Source organism: Seriola lalandi, unplaced genomic scaffold (genome assembly GCF_002814215.2).
Source record: "Seriola lalandi dorsalis isolate HSWRI2012SDOR001 ecotype SW California unplaced genomic scaffold, Sedor1 jcf7180002054692, whole genome shotgun sequence".
Classification (NCBI taxonomy): Eukaryota; Metazoa; Chordata; class Actinopteri; order Carangiformes; family Carangidae; genus Seriola; species Seriola lalandi.
The window spans coordinates 3,954,326-3,974,276 of NW_019525245.1; the positions used below are offsets into that span (position 1 = coordinate 3,954,326).

Consider the following 19,951-nt stretch of genomic DNA (forward strand, 5'->3'; position numbering starts at 1 on the left):
ATTTTACAGTTGCACTCTGTTATGCTGGCTTAATTTTTGTTGACATTCTGGTGACAGATATCCCTGTAAAATTAAAATATCACTTCTGGGAGTATTTTTACAGTGAATGTGAGACGCCCAGGAGGCCTTTTAAATAGCATCAGGTGTTCTGTGTCAAAATGTGGCACAGCAGAAAAATTGTTTGTGTATGTAATGACAAAAATGACATTTCCTGACCTTGTATTTTGCCTTTTTCTCTTGCCTGTCAAGAACTATTATACCTAAAATATGACAAAGCTAATGAAAGTAATCAGAGTGCAATAGTGAGGTTGAGTCGGTTCTTTCCCTGATTTTAATTTTGAACTGGGGACACAATGATGCTTTTTAAATGTTTAATGAACTTTATTTATATTTCATTTATATGTATACAGAACATGACAAGAGGTCATTACAATACAAGTAAGAAGAGGAATGCAAGAAACATAGAGGATGTCAAATAATGAATAAATTCCATAAAAAGATGAAAACGGATTTACATTAGTAAAATAAAATACAATTAAGGACAAGATGATATAAATTAACGTTTAAAAGTGTGGCAAATGCGATTACTTCAAATATTAATGTAATGTAAAGGCTCCCTCCCGTGTCCCAGTCACACCGGGAGTCGGCCCGTGGGCGCCCTCTATCGGCACAGTGAGGTACTGCAGCATCAGAGCGCCTCCTCCCTCCCTCCGTCCCTCTCCCCCTCCTCCCTCCACCTAGAACCGGAGCTGCATTCCTCCCCTCTCCATTCACACGCAGGGAGCTGTCGGAGAGAGAGCACCTCCACTCCGTGACTAGAGTGGAAATGTCCCCAAGTTTTGGAATTTAAAACCATGGCGAGGATATCGAGCCTACGGGTCACTTGAATCTGTAAGTACCACGAAAACTCTGGCGCAGGGTTTTTTTTGTTCTCTTCGTGTGGAAGGAGCGGGGTTTTTTTTGGTGGAGCCGGCTGAGAAATATTTAGGTTACATTTTTTTTTCTTTCCGTTGCTCCGTGTGGCGAGTTTGTCGTTGTGTTTTCCCCCCTCCCGTTTCTCCCCATATGTCTCCTCCACTTTCGGCGTCTGGTTTCCCCCACGAGTTTGAAGAGCTTTTTAGGCTCCAAACTGAACCCAGTCGTGAAAAAAGGGGGCATGGGGAAGATAAGGCAAGAGTAGCGCTAACATCCAGTTATTTTAGGTGTGTTGGTGTGTGAAGGCTTGTGTTTCTGTGAGCCGTGTGTTGAATGTGCGCCCCGGTGTGACCAACCAGTCGGATTGATCCATACTAAACTAAAACTGCGGATATTTTGGGCGCCGAACGAGGCTTTCTTTAGCTTGCTAACTAAATTTAAATTGGGCATTTTTATTTTTGTTTTTCTTAATTATGTTGCGCGGAGCACCTGGCGCCTGAAACTAAGGAAAGGTTGGTGTGTTTTTTTGCAAGTAACCTCGGATTTGGTGCAGTGTGAGGTGAGTTTTTGGCTGGTTGGAGAAACGTCGGCTGCAGTAAGAAAGGACTTTTTCTGACCTGGAAAAGCTTCATTTTGCTGTCATATCTGGAGTGTTGTACTAATAGAAAGCTCCTGGACCCGTGTTGGGTGACACAGACCGGTTAGCAGGCTTATCTGGCTCAGGGTGGCTGTTGCATTGCCTCAGAGGAGGAATGCCACCACCACCATACATAATTACAGGTATTCGCGGAGCTGACACTCACTGTCGCCTGGATAAATAGTCCGGGGAGACTGGAGTAGGCTGCATGGCTGTATTATACACATTTGCCTTCATGCTTCTTAATTTCCTCATATTTGAATGGACATTGCCCCGGCTTTCTTAAATGGACCTAAGGGAGGAGTTGTGTTGGATTTCTCTTGGGGGGGGGGTGGGGGGTGGTGGTGCTTGCTTTAAAAGAAATCGATTCCCTTATTAGCTTTTAAATAATTAGAAATTGTGTTGGTGTGGTGTGAAAAGAGCGTTAATCTGCTAACGAATGAGAGGCAATTTGTAAGCTTTGTTATTCGACAGCAATTGAATTCCCCATCTGAGCATTGGATGGAGTGGTGAGGGCTGTCTGTGGGTGTGTTGAGTGCGCATTGGTTGTCAGCTATTGAAAATGCTCTCATTGCTCTATCGGATTCTCCTCAGTTCTTTTTTTTTTTTTTTTTAATCAAATCCTGGTTAACCAAATTAGACTACCCACCCCGACCCCCGCACGCTACGTGAATTCATTTGGAGCCCATTTTAAACATGTATTCATGAATCATATTAGAGGAGCAAGGGCTTAGACATAATTTTAACCTTTTTGGAGAGAAAGGAGGGGGAGTGGGGCCCGACTATGAAGCCTATGGACTCAAAATTTTTTATTTAATATTCAAGTAGGAGTCCTTCACTGTATCTGCAGTGCAATTTAGACAGTTGATAAAAACCTGCTGGCAGTGATTGGTGTTTTTTTAATCTACTATTGCACCACTTGAACATCCCTATAAGACACAGGCGTTATGTGACTAATGTGGTAACTCTTCATTATAACTGACACGACCCAATTTTGCCTCAGTTCAGTCAAGCAGCAGCTTCTTATTGACAGTTCAATGCGATGACCAGCATTCACATGTAAATGATGTGGGATTTGAACCATGACATGAGTGTTTGTTTAAGAGGTGCTGCCCAGTCACAGCTTTAAATCATTCAACCACATGCAGGCTGACATGTAACCAACCATACAACAGAAGGGCACCTAACCTGTTCAGTCAAAACAAGCTTTATTTTACAGTGTGTGACTGACGGCGAAGAGTGGCACTAATGTAACCAAACATAGTGACCAGTTGTCTTTTTGCAAGGGCTACATAATCACATTCTTTTTTTATTTATTTAGCTTGCACAATCCTGAAATTACAAAATCTTATAGGTGGCTGTGAAAAAATCTCCAAGTGATTAATAAGGATATTTTAGAGATGTCCAAAAATCACACATTGTTATCTGACATGAGTCACAATGATACTGGGGAAAATCTGTGAGAAACTATTTTGCCCAGATGATTATTACTTCATGGTGTCAAAAAGTTCCCACCTTTTTATAAAGCTGAGTTATTCAGGAAAACATTTTTTTTTTGCAAAACTGTGACCTTGCATGGCATTTTACATGAAAGCTGGCAACCCAGCCAGAAAATTACTACCAATTTGCCTCAATCTTACCTAATTATGATACAGATCTGCCCCACAATAAACCAGCAGTGTCATGAATTTTGAAAGTCTGCCCTGCCCGGCCTGTCTGCTGCCGTGAAGGGTAAATCTGTGATGTCCAAACTTTGGAATTCAAGCTGACATGTGCACTTTGCACCCCTCTGGTCCTGCCTTTGTGTGGCTTGCCCCCCGTCGCATTCCTCTGGACTTTTCAGTGAGCGGCATATTTAAGGTCTAATTAGATTGTAGATGGATGACAAAGCAGAAGAGCTCTGCTCAAGTGAGAATTAAATTGTGAGTTAGCGCTGTAAGACCAGCCCTAAATATTTAGTTTTAGTGCACATACTGATGAAGGGTTTTAGGAAAAGGGAATTAAAGAAGTGGGTTTGAATGAAATTCCTTGAAGCACACATGGGACTTTCTCAGTTGGAGTGAAAAACTACTTCACTGGGTGACTGAAATTGTTTATATATGTGAAAAGGCTTTCAGAGCATAACACTATTCTTCAGGGTATACTGTACTGTGATTCATTGCTTTCATGCAGCGAGCCGATATATGGACTGTGTTCACACTCGCGGTGTGCAGTGTGTGTGTGGCTAGACTGCAAAATCCAGCTCCTTTTCCAGTTTCCCTTACTGTTCGACATTTTAAAGCTGTGTGACAACCTCATCTTTCGGCATTTCCTCTTCTCGCCTTCTCTCTTTGCCTCCACTCCTGTGCCGTTCTTCCTGCCTCCAGACTTATGCTGCCACTCAGGCTTTCTCTCCCCACCCTCCTCCCACCGTAGTCTGCGTCTACCTCCCTTCTTCCTCACCACCTTTTTCTTAATTTCATTTTTCTGATCCGTCTCCCTCGTTCTCGCTTCCTCTCTGGGTCTTCCTGGCTGGTTCTTTCCTCCCTCCATCTCTGTTTTCCTCTCTAGAGAAGAGACCATACACATGTAAGGCCCTCCTCACTCTTCCCTCATGCTCTCTCTCTTTCTGTCTCTCTCTCTCTCTCTCTCTCTCTCTCTCTCTCTCTCTGTCTGTCTGTCTGTCTGTCTGGACTCCCTGGCACAATATTCAGTGATCTAAAATCCCCAATTTGTCTTTTTTTCAAACAGTCTACTACAACTAGTCTTAACTTGGCAGTGCCTATCTGTTGCTGCTCCTTAGTGCAGGAAGAAGCATTTACTACTAGTGAAAGAGGATATCCTACCAAAACAATGCAAGGGTTATGTTGGAGAGTGTTGGGTATGCCTTGGTCTGAACTCATTCCCCCATACGTGATTGAAGGCTTCCTTGGCACTGCGGCGCTGTAATGCAATATCTTCTTTCATATCATAGCTGGTGGAGATGGCATGTTTTTATTACATAAGTTTTCATTTGTGTCAGTCTTGCTAAAGAGGTTAGCTGTGTTGCTGGCGCTCTGCTCCGAGTGCATTTCATTCAATCTGTGCTTCCCTGTCTCTTGCTCTTTTTTAACACCTCTGTTTATACTTCCTCTGTGTTGGTCTTTTCTTGCTTTAGTCGCATCCTCTCCTGTTTCTTCATGTTGTCATCTCTCCATCTCTTCTTGAACCTTGTCCCATCATCTCTCCCAGTATTTGAGTGTTTTCACTTGGTCTCTCTGGGGTTTGTGAGGCGCCCCGAGGCGAGGAGCAACGCAGCAGCAGCAGCTATATTAAAACGCACTAAAGAGGGACCAGCAGCAGGGCTCTACCCGAAGGCCCTGCTGTTGTACACACACATCCAGAGACACACACCCACAGCTCTCATGGTGCTAACACCTCTCCAGCCGACAAGCTTAATATGAAATAAACTCACTCGCCAATACCTGGCGGGCCTGTCTTGACTGACTGCTCAAATAGGAATGACCTCCATTTGGCCCGAATAAGAAGCTGGGATTGAGAGTCAGTGGGCGGTGTTGAACTGCAATGTGCTGGTGCATTACGAATCATATCAAAAGGTGAGTTTGCAGGTGAGCCAGCAGCATAAACCCTCATCAGCGCCAATCAGAAGTGAATTTAAAGACAGGCTGAGCTATCTGCAAGCTGCATCACAGTTTTAAGAAGGAGGGTGCGCTCAGGGCTGGCAGCTTTATTTTGGTCCCTAAAAACTGCCTGAATTAGGGAAGATGCATGAAGTGAGACTCAGTGTGGAGAATTTGAAATGAAAGCTCGGCCTGTATTGTTTGATGCCTTGACCTTCTTTAAAAAGATTCCTTGTTGCATCCCTCACTTCAGATGTCGCCAAATAAATATGACCACTGTGGTGGCAGAGCAGAAATTTCCTGAGCTAGAAAATGGCTTTTTTTTTTCTCTCAGCGAAGCAGCCTTAGTTTCTCTGTCTCCGTTGTGCTCATCCAAGTGAACTGTCTGTTATGTATAATTAATTTTCTCCTCTCTCCCAGTTTATTTTTATCGCCCACTTTTAACCATTCCTTCAAAGGACCCCTCCCTCGCTTCCGTCCTCCACAGTGCCTGCTGAAAGTGACAGCTGCTTGGGTACGGGGGATGCTTTTTGAAGCAGGCACTAAAAAGGCCACTCACTCAAGACGACTCGGAATAAAAAAATCCCTGCCATTCTGACGGTATCAAAAACATGCCTGCTAATCTGGTTGCAAATTGAAAATAAGCTCCGTCTCCGCTGTAGTGTGTGCTGCCTGTTGGGGAACAGAATTTACATGGTCTCCTTTTGTTCAAAAAGCTGTTGATTAGTTTGGTTGAAATGTAAAGCAGAGCGACGAGATAGACTTAAGTAGGGCACGAAGAAATTCTCCAGTTCACCATTTTGCGGGCACTTAATTTTATTGACGGCAGCACTGCACTGGATCTATTTTCTTTTTAAGTCAAATTGACAATTTCATAATTTGTCGAATGGGCTCTCAACCAAACCAAAGAAACATTGTCAATGGTTGTATTTGACCCTCAGCCCCCTGGCACATCACCACTGAGATTGAGTTACAGCCAGAATGAAGATTCTGCCTGAAGGTCCAAAGATGCAGCATTGACCCCAGTTCCACTTCTGACCTGGTGGCCTTGTGAAGAAATCCCACTGCGTCCGCCACTTGTGGGCACAGCCATAGCATCTGAGGTTTCCTCCCTGGCATGCTAATGCTCTTGTCAGCATTCTGTCCATTTCCCCTCAGACACTGACTCAGACAGGCTGCTTGGGTACCTGATTTGCATGGACATAAAAAAATGTCTCTTTTTGCATTTCCTCCTGTGAGGAAGAGCTGGGGTCTGCTGTCGACCAGGAAGTCACAGTTCCTTCCTGTAACATTAGACAACACCTATACCTGTCATCTTTAAGCTCTGCTCACAGCAGGGTAGGTTGTACCTAGTACTTTCTGTTATACTGGTCATTCATGTATATCTTGTCTTCTTCCTCTTGCTTAGTTTCTGTACAGTGTGTATTCTAAAAAAACAAGACGCTTACTGTTACTACTGTGGATCTCAGCAGAAACGGTCTCAGATTGCTTCCAAATTAAATTTACCTTGAGGCCATAGACAGCTGTTTAATGATACACTATAGTTAAAGCTCATTATTGTCCCTGTCATAAAAAATTTAAGAGTTTATTTGGACAAAAGTTAATGCAACTTCAAATTTATTTTTAACTAAAACGTTATAAACATCAGCTCATTTGTGGTTTCTCTACATCTTTTTATTACTGTGAGTAGTTTCTGAGCTCTGTCCATCTTAAGAGGGCATCAAGTACTGTAAATTATGGGGGTTTGGGAGATAAAATCTGGGTGAAAATAATTTTTAACTGATTGCTCAGTTTAGTCTCTTAGAGATTGTCAAAACCGGTAAGAACTCAAAATGTGTCATGTGTCACATTATAATATTTAGTTGTTTTTTTGATATAGCAGATGTTTGGAGTCATGGCCATCACCCACACCCATTGTCTGTCTTCCTAAGTTTCCTTTGAGTTAAGCACACCAACTCCCACTGGTTCAATGGAAAACAGCAGATCTTTGAATGGATTGTGTCTAGCCCAGCCTGTCAGTATCATCAGCAGAAAGTGTGTGTTGCTGATGCTGAGATAGTCTCAGTTTAGATGAGGGAGCCTACTGGTTGTTTACTGTGCTCACTGGAGTCTGTCTGCCTCTTCAGGCATGTTTGGCTTGTTAATGAGAACCACTGTGCGAGAGAGGAGGCAGCGCACTGTGGGTGTGTGCCTGTGCATGTATTTGCATTGAGATAAGCAGTGCATTTGTTGATGTGCACACTGTATACAGGAGGATGGTACACAGGATGCTATCTGAATGTGTTTGTGAGTGTGTGTGTACAGTGACTCCTCATGTTTAATGTAAGGTAACACTCTCCACCGTGGAGGAGATGAAACGGGAGAATTTACACAGCCATTTATTGTTGTGATTAATGTTAATGGTGCAACAACTCATAATTGCTCACTTCTTTTTTCTCCCCTCTCTGCCACTTTATTCCTGTCTTCCATCCTTCATCCTCCCTTCTTCCCCACACACACACACACACACACACACACACACACACACACACACACCCTCCTGCTTTCTGTTGTATTTACCAAGGGGAATCTTAAATAATTCAGGCGGTCCCTACTCCCCAGCTCTGTAAATAAGACTAATAGAAGGCGGGGCTTTGAAGAGAGCCACTTGCCCAGGGAAAGCATGGCCAAAGGCTAGCCTATAAATCAGCTGGCTGCCTGTCTGGCCCCTTTACTGTGGCTATGTTGAGGGCTCGCCAGCAGCAACCCCCATGTTAGCGGAAGGAAGGGCAACTTATTCTAGAGAGGTCAACAGTATGGTGGTGTCGCCCCCAGGGCAGTGGTGGACATTGAGAAAGTGTGTGAATATGCGTGTAGGACACAGGTAGATCACTCTCACTCTCTTTTCCCTTAGTTGCACTCTGGCTTGTGTTTGTGTGTGCGCACACTCAGACATGGACACGCGCTCCATGGCTCATAAACCACACACTCTGATGTCAGCACCTGCCTGTGTGTTTACCAGATGGAGATGAGTGCTCTTTTATTCATTTTGTTTACCACTCATTTTTTCCCCTGAGTGCCTGGCACTCTTTAGATGTGGGCTGGTGCTCCTGGCTAGTTTGGTGTGTGTGTGTGTGTGTGTGTGTGTGCGTTTGTCTGTGTGAGTGCGTGGTGAGGTCTTAGGTAGGCAGACACTTCACTGAAAATCAGTCAATAAAGGAAAAAAACATTTTCGTTTTTCAGAGTAGCAGAAAGGGCAGTTAGCCTTCTTAAATCCACCAAGCGATCCCACTTCAGCTGCAAAAAGAAGGGTAGATTTTGAGTAGCTTTAGCCCTAAATCACTGTGGAGCACTTCCCAGCCTCTCACCTCCCCACGTTTAACTCTCACTAGCCACTTTTCTTCAGTGGGGCCAAGTGGGACCTGTCAGGTTTTCGGGCCAGCTCAAAACTTTTCTGAGCTCTGACTCAAAGCAATATTAGTTTATTTGAAACTGTAGCCCACATGACAAATGATTGCTGTTAGTAACAGACACCCCAAAGAACCACAGAAATATTATTTTGGCGAAAACTAGAACATAAATAATAGTGCAAGCCTTTTAGGCTTTGTAGTAAGAACATGTCTACTTACTCTACTGCCATATTTTTGTCCTTGTATAAGAAATTTGAATTTTGGACTCCTGGTACCCATTTCGCCGTGCTTACGGTGGAGCATTCAAGTTGTCAAATAACAAATGTAGCCTGAAATTCCTCTTAAGCAGCATAGAATATCCTACACCTCCTCCCTCTCCTACCTCCTTTTCTTTCCAAAGCCTCTTTGTCAGGTCCTTCTTTTGTGCTCATCTCAAAGGGTTAAAGAGGGAGAAGTGATGAGTAGCCCGCCGAGTCTGGCCTCCATTGTGTGTTGGCATTGTGCCACTGCATAGCATGTCGACCGTAGACACATGTACAAGGGACTTTTCTCTATTCACTGGCGCTACAGTTACCCAGTAATACTACTCTAACCTCTTGCAAATCAATGCAAATACTTTCCAAAGGTTTGTGAGGTTAACAGGCTAATGATAACACTGACATTTCAGAGGCAGCCAACTGCAAAAGTGCCCTCGTCAAATGAGGTTTAAAGGCCTTACTTTTGCATATCATTGCTTCACTCTTGCCTTACAACCTTCTTATAGACATTGCTGAACAGCTTGGGCGATCTTGTTCTAACATTGAATAACTTTAGACAAAAGTTTTGGGATGCTCAAGAAAGACAAGTTGTTTTTCTTCAACTCCCTCAGTGGAAACATGTGCTCGAGGACCATAAAACCAGTTTCCCTCCCTTTTCCTCCCTTTCCTCCCTTACATAGCTTGTTAAGGGGAAAACCACTCGACGGCATGTGGTGAATAACATTGGTGGCTGCTCGGCCTAATTCTTTTAGCAGACCACAGTTACCTCCACACTGCAACAACGTGAGTCTCGGGGGTGCTTTTAAGTTGCCTCTCCCTCCCCGACCCCCTGCAGTGCAGAGGCAAGCTGAGCAGAGGGACTCTGGGAATAAGTACTCCAGACCAGACAATAGTGGACCGCCGTGAAGGGGGTGGGGTGTTGATTATAACCAGAAACAGAAGAAGAGCAGGAGGAGGAGGACGTCTGCAGAATAGAAGGAGGGGTGGGACAGGGGCAGGTCAAAGGTTAGACTGATCCCTACTTTAAAGGTGGAGAGGGGCAATGGAGGTTTTATTGCAAGGGCCCTCTTGTTGCTTTTTGCCCAGCCAGGGGTGAACCTCTGAGCTGCTATTGCGTCATAAGGATGGGGCATTTAGGTGGGTGTGAGTACGAACTACACATTGCCATCCCATGACGGCTCCAGTTGTGCTCGGTGACCTCTGACCCTGGCCTTCTCTCCCCCTACCAGGAGCAGTCACATAGGTCAGCGGCATGCCAGCTCCCATGTGAAGAGAGAGAGGGTAGTGAAGAAAGTCTTCAGGTGTTGCCCACCACTTGTTTTTGACTGTTTTTGAGTTTGCCCCAGCGAGTCTGTTCACTCAGCTGGTAGATTTTCTGGGGCAGATAAGGAGGCCGAGCATGTGATGAAGCAGCCAGCAAACATGAAGGAATGTGTCAGCGATACCATTCAGCTCTTGTCGGGCCACTGCATTCCAAATGAAATGGGGTGTGTAACTTGTGACTGGTGTGATGTGGTGATGCGTGGCAGCTGGGAGGAGTTGCTTCCTTTCTCTCCAAGTCTTTCTCTTGGGGCTGTGTCCTCTCTCTGCCTCACCAAGGTCTGTGATTTCCTTGGTTTCCATTGCATGTGGAGGAATGTGGCTGTTTAGTTGATTGGCTCGCCTCTCCATTGTTATCCGAGTGTGACCTCATTTGGCTCTTGAGATCAGCGTGACATGGCCCCTGTTGCACCAGCAGACTCTCTCTGCCTGCCCTGGCAGAAAGTATTTGTCCAACCGGTGCTTGAGGCACTGGTTGGACTAAAAAAATTAGCTTGAAAACAATGGAATAACTCACACACTCTCACAAATCACTTTTTGGCCTTTATGATATATATTTTGATAGGACAGTGAGAGATAGACAGGAAAGTCAGGGAAAGAGAGGAATGACATGTAGCAAAGGGCTGTGGGTCAGATTCGAACCCATGGCGGCTGCGGTTAGGACCGAGCCTTTGTGGTACACGCTCTACCAGGTGAGCCACGAAGGCGCCCTGAAAGCTTCAGTTTTACATTTTGGTTTTCTTAGTCAAAGAAAAAAATCTGCTGGGCCCACCTTATTATAACTTGGGTATTTTCTCTCAGTAACAGACGTGCTGCTCAGTTGGCAATTGTCAAATACATGGCATTCCTGGAATTTACGCCCATGTTGTGTAGAAGGTGTTCATAGGTGATCATATTGTTGGTTTTTCCACCCTAACTTGACATTACCAACAAGTACTGTCATTTCTTTGTGAAATGAAGCCACGCTTTGTACCTTTTCTTCCTCTCCGCCACAAGTTTCCAGCAGTGTAGACGCACAAGCTTCACATCATCGTTTTGCAACGCGTAACTGTCAAAAAAACATGCATCGATATAAGGAATTGATAAGCTCTGAGGCATACCACTCTGATGGTTCGAACAATTTAGAACCGGTTCTCGATCCCCATCCCAAGGCACAAGCTGTTTTTAGCTCATTCAAGAGGCACACCTCATCCTGCCCTCGGCAATCAGTGCTGCAGTCAAACTTGGCCGCAGCACAGACACATTTTCAGAAGTAGCCCGTCTCCCAGTCTGCTTGTAGCTGCATCAACATAAAAGCCTTGAGCGTTTAGATTTTTGAAAGGGCGGGATGGGAGAAATCTGAACAAAATGATGCCAGAGTTTGCACCTCGGCCAGAAACAGCTGAGGGAAAAGAAGAAGACAACAGAGAAGTGAGGGAGGGAACTTGGCAGCACTAGCTAACTCAGAACAGCAAAAAGGCAGCTCGAAGCAAAGAATAATGATGTTGTTGTAGAGCGAAGCTCTTGTGTGCAAGGCAGGGTGGAGAAGAAGAGACAATGTGGAGAAAGGAGGATGACAAAAACTCAGAGAAGCTGAGTCAAACTTTAATTAAGGACTGAATACAGCACTGGAACAGCTGCTGTTGCTTGCGCCACCCCGCCATACCGGCTTTACGGCTTTTTATTTGGAAGCCAAACAGATGTTATGAGGGGGTGGCGATTTTATTGGACGAGAAGTTGGTTTCAGGGAAGAGGAGGAAATTAAACTCTCCCGCTCTTTAGACCAGTGATTTCATGGAATTATTGTTGAGGTCTGCTGGTCACAGCAATGATGATTGCGACCCTGTGACATGTTAGCTACCCCACATTACAGTGTGATACAAACAACTCAGTCTCTATTGAAGTGCTCTTGAGCAATTTCCTGACCACCTGCATGATTCAAGGGGAACATAAAATAGTGAGATGCATAAATTGTACCTCATGCTTTCTGCTCTCTCACTTCTGGCCACTCAGGATAATAACGCTGTCTCTAAATCCTAAACTGTCATTTATATTCATTGCGCTGAATAATGTTGCTTGCTGTAGGGCTGGGCTATAAACCAGATCCACTGAATATCATCACTTTCTTACTGACCCGCAACCAAATTTTAATACATTTTCCGTGTCCAGAGTAATGAAACTGACAATAGTGAGCCATAATAACAGTGACATCTAACCTTAACTTTAACCAATCAATCAGCTTACAGTCTAGGCCAGTCAAAGTATAATTAGTGAGGACAAACTTAAAAAGATCATATGTATTAAAATGGTTATCTTTACATCTGTCATCAACAAATGTGACAGTCGTGATATTTACAATTAGTGTAAAGTCTTTTCTAATTTGTGTAGGCACCAATGCTTTTACACAAATGAAGCTCCCAACTGATAAATTAGTTATTAAAGTTAATTAGTTAAACAAGGTTATTTTGAGTTTGAATTGATCATAGATTTTAGGTAATATCATCCCGCCCCAGCCCGTCACGTCTGATTTTTGCTATTCTGCTATTCTTGTCCATCACGGTCTACTGGAGCTCCCAGTGTGTGTTGTACTTTGAGGTGCTATTCGCAACAGTTTGCACTTTTCTGAAGATTCAGCCTCTCCCTCCTCTGATCCAAATGTCTGTCATGATCAGTGTGGAGAGGTGGTGGACTTGGTTGGACTTGCTCACCTCCCTTATCAGTGTGCCTGTCTCTCCTGCCCTCTCCCCCTTTCTCATTCTGTCACTCTCCTATGGAGGACATGATGAAAATGGCTGTTTAATCATGCAGAGAGGTCAACCAATCAAAGGGCCCGGGCCGAGTGATTTAAGGGCCTATTCAGAGCACAGCTGGAGGGAGAGGGAAAGGGAGGGTGACAGGAGGAGAGAGAGAGAGAGAGAGAGAGAGAGAGAGTGGTTGGGGTTTGATTGCTGTATGGCACAGGTCACCTCTCATCCACTTACCACTGGTCTCGTTTTACCAATAATTGTCTCTGATAGATTGATGTATAGGCAAAGAGATGAATGAACAGAATGGGTAGAGGGTGCGAATAGGCAGAGACGCACACATTAGGAAGCCGACCTGCCGATGATAAGAGTCGTACACACACTCCAAACTCACACGACCTCATCAACAACAGTATATATTCCTACCCATGGGCCACTTCCACTGTGACTGCGAAGCTCTGTACCACGCACTCACACTATGAGTGTACGTTTTACACACATATGGCTATGTTGTCTGCAGACAGGGCAGTTCTCACCTGAATGTCTTAAGACTTCTACACCCAGAAGTCCCCAAGTATCAAGTTTATGGTATAGATCTTGAATGCTTGGTCAATGTGCGTTCCACCATTTATATTTACCATTTAAATACACAGGTAAAATACACTGTAGTTTTCATTCACACAAAGACCAAGGTCCTCTGCTGCAGCTTTATACTCATTACTACTATAGCACAATTTTGAAAGAGTTGTGGTCTCAAGTGGTCTCTACTAAGGTTTTCCTAACATTTCAAATCTCCTGTTCTCAAAGGAGCTTGGTGTGAGCAGTTTGAGGAGTTGTTGCTGTGTGTCTCTTGGTATAGCTTTTCTCACCATACATGGAAATATAATAACCTCATGCATGCTTGGCCTGGAAATTTTGTGTATTTCTTTTTCACGCTTGTATTGCAAAGAAAGACTGAAGGGAATTTCAACGGCTCCTCACAGGGGTATTGCCAGATCAACTTTATTGAGTCAACAGTATTGACTTCAGCTCCTGTTCACACGCCACCCTGACATGGCAATTTTCCGCAAGGTTTCTGGGTGAGACTAAGTGTTTGAAAGGGATATGTCACTCATGCCCTGTATTTTCTGCCTGACTGTCTCTCTTCAGTGTTTTCTTCTATCTTTCTTTCCTGTTTCTTCACCTCTCTGTGTCCAACCCCCAGCAAGCTGAGTGTTGGTTTGCTGGTCAGCAGCCTCACAACAGCTTTACTCTGTGACTAATCATACAGACTTAATATTTGACTGCTGCCAATGCACAAATTAACAACTCGCTAAGTGAATTTTTGCTTTGGATTCATTAGGTGTGCTCTGATGCATGATGCTGGCTGTTCCTGCTGAGGTAGTTTTCAAACAATTTCCATTTAACATTTCAAAGCACCAAAAGAGAACCACAGTGACCACAAGACTAGATTGTGCTTATCAAGGCTAGCAGAGACGGCTAATATAAGGTTGTGGGGTGAGCCGGTGGTGGCGCTCTAAAGCAATGTCAAAAAATAGGCAAAGAGCCTTCAATATTGAATTACTTGTTTTGTCTTAAACAGAAAAAATCTGAAGATATTCAGTTTACAACAGAGAGAAGCAGCAAGTTGGAGAAGCTGGAGCCAGAACATATTTGGTATTATGGTTCATACATTTTTCTTTAATAAATTATTTCATAACAATTAATCAGTCAACCAATTTTCATTGCATTTTTCTGTCAATCAACTAGTTGTTTCAGCATTTTAGTGTTATTCAGATCTCCCTTTTCCTAAGTATCCATGTCTGTATAACAGCTGCAGAGTTCAGCAGGAGAGATTTTGTTACTTTGTGCTCACTGTGGCCCTGCTTGTGTTTCTGATACAGCCAATGAGTTAGTATTTGTAGAGTACCACTTCAGCAGATAGCTGGCCTCTTGCTCTCTCTCTCTTATTCTCTGTCTCTCCCCCTTCCTCCCCATCTCTCCGACCTTGCGTTGGCGTGTGCTGATGAGCGCTGAGTGGATACACTCATAAGTGGTGTGTGCGTGTGTGTGAGCGCTAGAGGAACCGTGGGAGCTCCATTTGTTGTGTAAATGCAAGCCGCTAATTGACTGCCGGGCACGCAGCCTCTCCTTCAGCGGCTGAACCCTGCCCTCCGCCGGGTCCCGGGGATCCTGCCAGGGGAATGTTTGCCCCCTCACACACACACACATATATACACACACACACACACACGCTCACAGCACCCTCCCTTTCTCTTTCTTCCGCTGTTGGAGCAGGCCTGGCACTGGGCCAATATGAGGATGGGCACGGCACAGACCTCTCTGTTCTCTCTCTGTCTGTCTGTCTCTGTGTCAAGCTCTTCTAGCTGAAAAGCTACATGGCATTTACTCATGATAACATGCTGTGCTTCTTGACACTCTTTTGGTTCGATTTCTCATCTCATAAAACACAATGAGATCGCTCTTTTTATACTAATTTCATAATTTTGACATGGATTTGATCATTTTTTAAACAATCAGACCATGCTAAATCTTTATGAATAGATAGTGGCATTAATTACACCAATAATGTCACAGGTAGATGAAGTAACTGTCACTATGCTAATGCTCAGATTTTAAGCTGTAGTTCAGATAGGGCCTAGTTCAGTAGCCACAATAGCCATATCAGTGTTAGCCTCAGTGGTAAGCCCACATGAGGCAGTTAGCCCAACTGTTGTCTGGCTAGAGGCCCAGATCTCACACACGCGCACACACTCGCACACAGTGGTTTCTATGTAAGGCAAGCGCTACACTATGTAAGTGTTTCTATCAGCAACAGAAACATGTTGATACTCCACACAGAAAAAGTTGATTAGCAGATTGGCTGGACAATTAGTTAATATTTTGCTACTCTCAGAGGAAATCTACACCTAAGAAAATTTGGAGAAATGATTATTATGATCATCCAACAAGTGAGGCAGAGGCACTCATTGTTCATTTTACTCAGCTGGAACTAGGAATGCGCGATATAAACGATATACGATATAAACGATAAAAAAATGGCCTACGATAGAGATTTGAATTATATCCCCTATCATGATAACGCATGTTGATCACGCAATCACAAGGCATACAGGGTGTACCTTAATGGCGATTTTACTGCTCCACTGACACCTTTTTTTCCTCATAAAAAAAATAACCTCACGATCGGAGAGATGCACTAAATGATGTTATTCATTCTGTAATGTAGATATAATAAAACCCCAAACTTATGTCTTACTTAATAACATAAAACGAAATTCAATATAGACTGATCTGTTTATTTAAATACATTTATATTTATTTAGATTGTGTTATATATACTTATAACATGTTGCAGCCCCAGAGGAAACGCTGTTGTTCAGTCCAGTAAAAACATGAAGCTTCACATTACATTCAGACAAACTAATGTTGCGGCTGCAGTTGTTAATTTCATCTGTGAAACCAACATTTATCTTCCAAAAGGGATTATATTACCGATCGGTAAATGTCAAGGCAGTTCATCAGATCGTTTGGTCCCCGGGATGATGGCGGAGGTTCACCGAGCCGGTGATCATGTCCATAGTCCGGCTGCTTATAAGCTGCTGCTCCCGGTCTGTGGATCCCACAGGCGGCTCTTCTCATCTCCGAAAACGTCGGACCAAATGTCAGTAAATATCCAAAGTGGTCCAAAGAGCTGCAGGTCCGTTCATTGGATCCCTTTCCCCCCGGGATGACGAAGGAGGTAGACCCCGGCTATCATCTCCGTACTCCGACTGCTAGCTGCTAGCTGCTCCCGGTCAGCCATGTACCCCTGACTGCAGGTGTTTCGGTTTAACTGGTGACCGTGTTAACTGGTGCCTTTTTCACATTACATTACATTACGAGAGATGAATGAGTCCTCTGAATGCAATTTAACTTGCAAACACGATTAGATATTACACATATTTTTAAATAAGACCAGTTTTAAATGTGCAACATTTATGTTTACAGAATACTGTATGATTACAGTGGGGCACAATAAATGTTGTATGTCTACATACTGTGTTCTATGTTTTCTTTTTTAAACATATTTAGCAGTTTAGTTTTGCTCAGGGTCTATGTAACCTGTTCTGAAATGATTCTATTATATAATCTATGTATCGTGATACATATCATTATCGCAAGAGGCTGCTGTGTATATCATGATATAGATTTTTGGCCATATCGCCCATCCCTAGCTGGAACTACATATAAGTTATATTATAAATAATTTACAGATGATATCATGGCTTATATAGTGTCAAGACACATGTAGGAGAGGGTCTTCTGTCTGTCTGCAGATGTCCCAATCCAGCTTTGTGGATGTTCAGTTGTGACCAAAATGTTCACATGGCTCACTGGTGGTGGTTTGGTGGTTGGCGGTTAGTAACTGTGTTTTGTTTTGTTTTGTTTTTTATCATGGAGAATATTATGAAGGAATCACGGAAATGCAATCAAAATTACAATGCGTAGTCGGAAAAATATACGCACACACGGGTTCAGACCTCCCGTGCTCAAGTTTTCCCAGGGCAGTCCATTGTTCTGCTGAGGTAAACATCAGGGAGCACAGAGAGAGGAACAGACAAACAGTAAACTGACACACTCTCCCGTAACAGTCTGTTTAGACTGCAAACACAAAGGAGCAAGTGTGTGTCTGTGTTTGTGTGTGTGTGTGTTTTTGTGTTTGTGTGTATATAGCCAGCACCACAGTAAACTGCAGTCCTGAGAAAGAGAAAGAAAGACGAGTTGCGCTGCAGGACCTGGCACATAAAAACGGCAGCTTCCGATTTCCCTCCGTTAACCTTCCCACAGTACAAAACATTCAAATGTGAGCTGTGTCACTTTGCATTCCTGGCCGTTCAGAAATGCTGAGAATGCAGCAGATTGGCAGTGTAACTGAACGAAGACAGTTCAGTAGGTAGCCACATTTAAACACTGTCATGCACAGTTTGTTTGATGTGATATTGTACTTCACAGTATTTGTTCATGGTATGCATGAGGATGGCACTTTAATTTGAAAACTGGTTTGATTTTAAACTGGTCTACACTTAAATGAGAAGGACTATTATTTTAGGTGTTTTATGGCAGCAAATGAAACATGGAGACAAAAGCAAGGATTTAACATCAAGCTTGCCACTTGCTCAAGAGACAACAACAATAGGATTAGCTGGCACGCTAAACAACTAAGGCCTAGGCCAAGCCTCTTATATTGTCGCAAGGCCATTTTAATGTATGTTAATATGGAAAATCCTTATTTTAACATAGTAAATTGTCTTAAACTGAACAATAAGTGATTTCTTGATCAAGTTAGAAATATGTGCATGTTTATTAAGAGAAATTATGAAATTTTTTGCCAGAGATGACTGGTGATAATGATTAAATTAAAGATAATTGCACACTTATTTCCATTTATGCAGTTTAAATGAGTAATGTAAAAGTGGCAGAGAGCCTGTAACAAATGTCTCCTGTCTTGTTTATGTTTACATTTCACAGCGTAATGCACTGAGTCAGTTGAGCTGTTAATTCCCCAAGTTGTCCAACAAGTCTGTCTGATTCACTGCAGTTGCAGCAGGAGAACAGGAACATCTATTATCCACAAGTGGGAATAAACAGAGTCAGAAGGAGAAAAAGACAGACAGGAAAAGATTGATTCGGAGTATCGCCGTCAAGGAAGTGTTTATCAGGCACTCACCATTAAAAGCAAATGTATTTCCTGTTTTGATCCCCACTGTAATCCCTACCTCTGCTCAACACACACATTCACTGCCAATAAAGCTTATTGAATCATATTGACTGTGTACGGAAGCAGAGAGGAAAGAGGGAGAGACAGAAAATGACAGGGTGGCTGGAAAGTGGAACAAGGGAATGAAAAGCAGAAAAGAGGAAGTGAAACTGAAAGATGCACAAAAATGCAGAGTAAAAACACAGAGTCAAGGGAGAAGGATGAAGAGAAAGGGAGCAAACAGAAAAGGGAGAAAGTAACGGGGACGAGGAAAGAGCAATTTGCTCTTCCCCCCTGCTAGCTGTACCAGCAGTATTGCAGGCAGACAGTGGTGAATCTGAGTCAGCAAGACTTGAACTGGGGCCCTAGCTTACAGCCCCAGGGCCACTAGTAACACACATCCACATACTCGCATAGGCACGGTGTCAGACCTGTCGCCCTATTCTCCTCAGCCCTCCAGCTCTAGCCCTAACTATAGCTGTTCAGCCAACCACTCTTAATTAGTAGCTGCTGCTGCTGCTGCCTGCCCTGCCCCGGCGCCACTGTGGTAAAGCCCCAGCCCCATGTCTGTGTGTGTGTGTGTGTTTGTGATGGGTTTCAGTTTATGTTTACGCATCAGCTGCAGTGTTGCCTCTGCGCTCTCTTTGCAGCGTGTATGCATCCCTTCTTTGCATACGCTGCAGGTGGAACAGGAAAAACTTGAGTAAAGACTACATAGTGCCATGTTTGCTCAGCAGACAATGTGGTTTTGTGCATGGTACTGTGGCACTGCATGCTTAGCCTCTTATGTTTCTTTTTAAACTCTCCATCTATCTCCTGTTGCTGCCTGAGAGAACTGCGGCTTTTAAGAGCTGCAATCACAGAGGAAAACTAAAACACTTTCTTAGTGCCACTTCTCAAAGATCGCTTTGAGTAAATACATAGGAGTAGAAATGCGCTGAGAGGCTACAGAGACTCTGAGACAGTTGGGGAAATCTATATTTCCCCTATTGCCGATGTTGTGGGAGCACTTTAGTAACAGTTAGACTATAGACTTCACAGTTTCAGGAGATGGGTTCAGGATCCTGTTTCACTGTTGTTCTTGTTGAGGTTTATACCTGTCAGGAGAGCCAATTATGTGTGTGTTTGTGTGCATACTTGTGTCTTTATTGCTTGAATACTTGGCCATACTTAAACGTCCATGGGGGACAAAGATAGCACTGCACACAGTATTTTCTCTCTAGCTCCCTGTCCATGTTCAAACTTCATACATCTTCCCCCACCCTGCTTCTCATCGCGACCTGTCATGTTCACGGTACAAGGCTGCAGTGAGGGTCTTGTCCAAGGCGTGGATCAGGCTGACACATTTCTCCCCAAGGACCCCCCCCCCCC

At 43.7% G+C, this 19,951-nt stretch overlaps 1 protein-coding gene across 4 annotated transcripts in view; it reads left to right on the top strand.

Moving 5' to 3' along the window:
• Positions 1-776: 776 nt before the first annotated feature.
• Positions 777-19,951, top strand: part of plxna1b (plexin A1b) — a 186,970-nt gene continuing 167,795 nt past the window's right edge. For all 4 annotated transcript variants that reach the window (XM_023423435.2, XM_023423437.2, XM_023423436.2 and 1 more), the window contains exon 1: positions 777-891. The gene's annotated coding sequence lies outside the window, so the exon portion shown is untranslated. The remainder of the gene's footprint in view (positions 892-19,951) is intronic.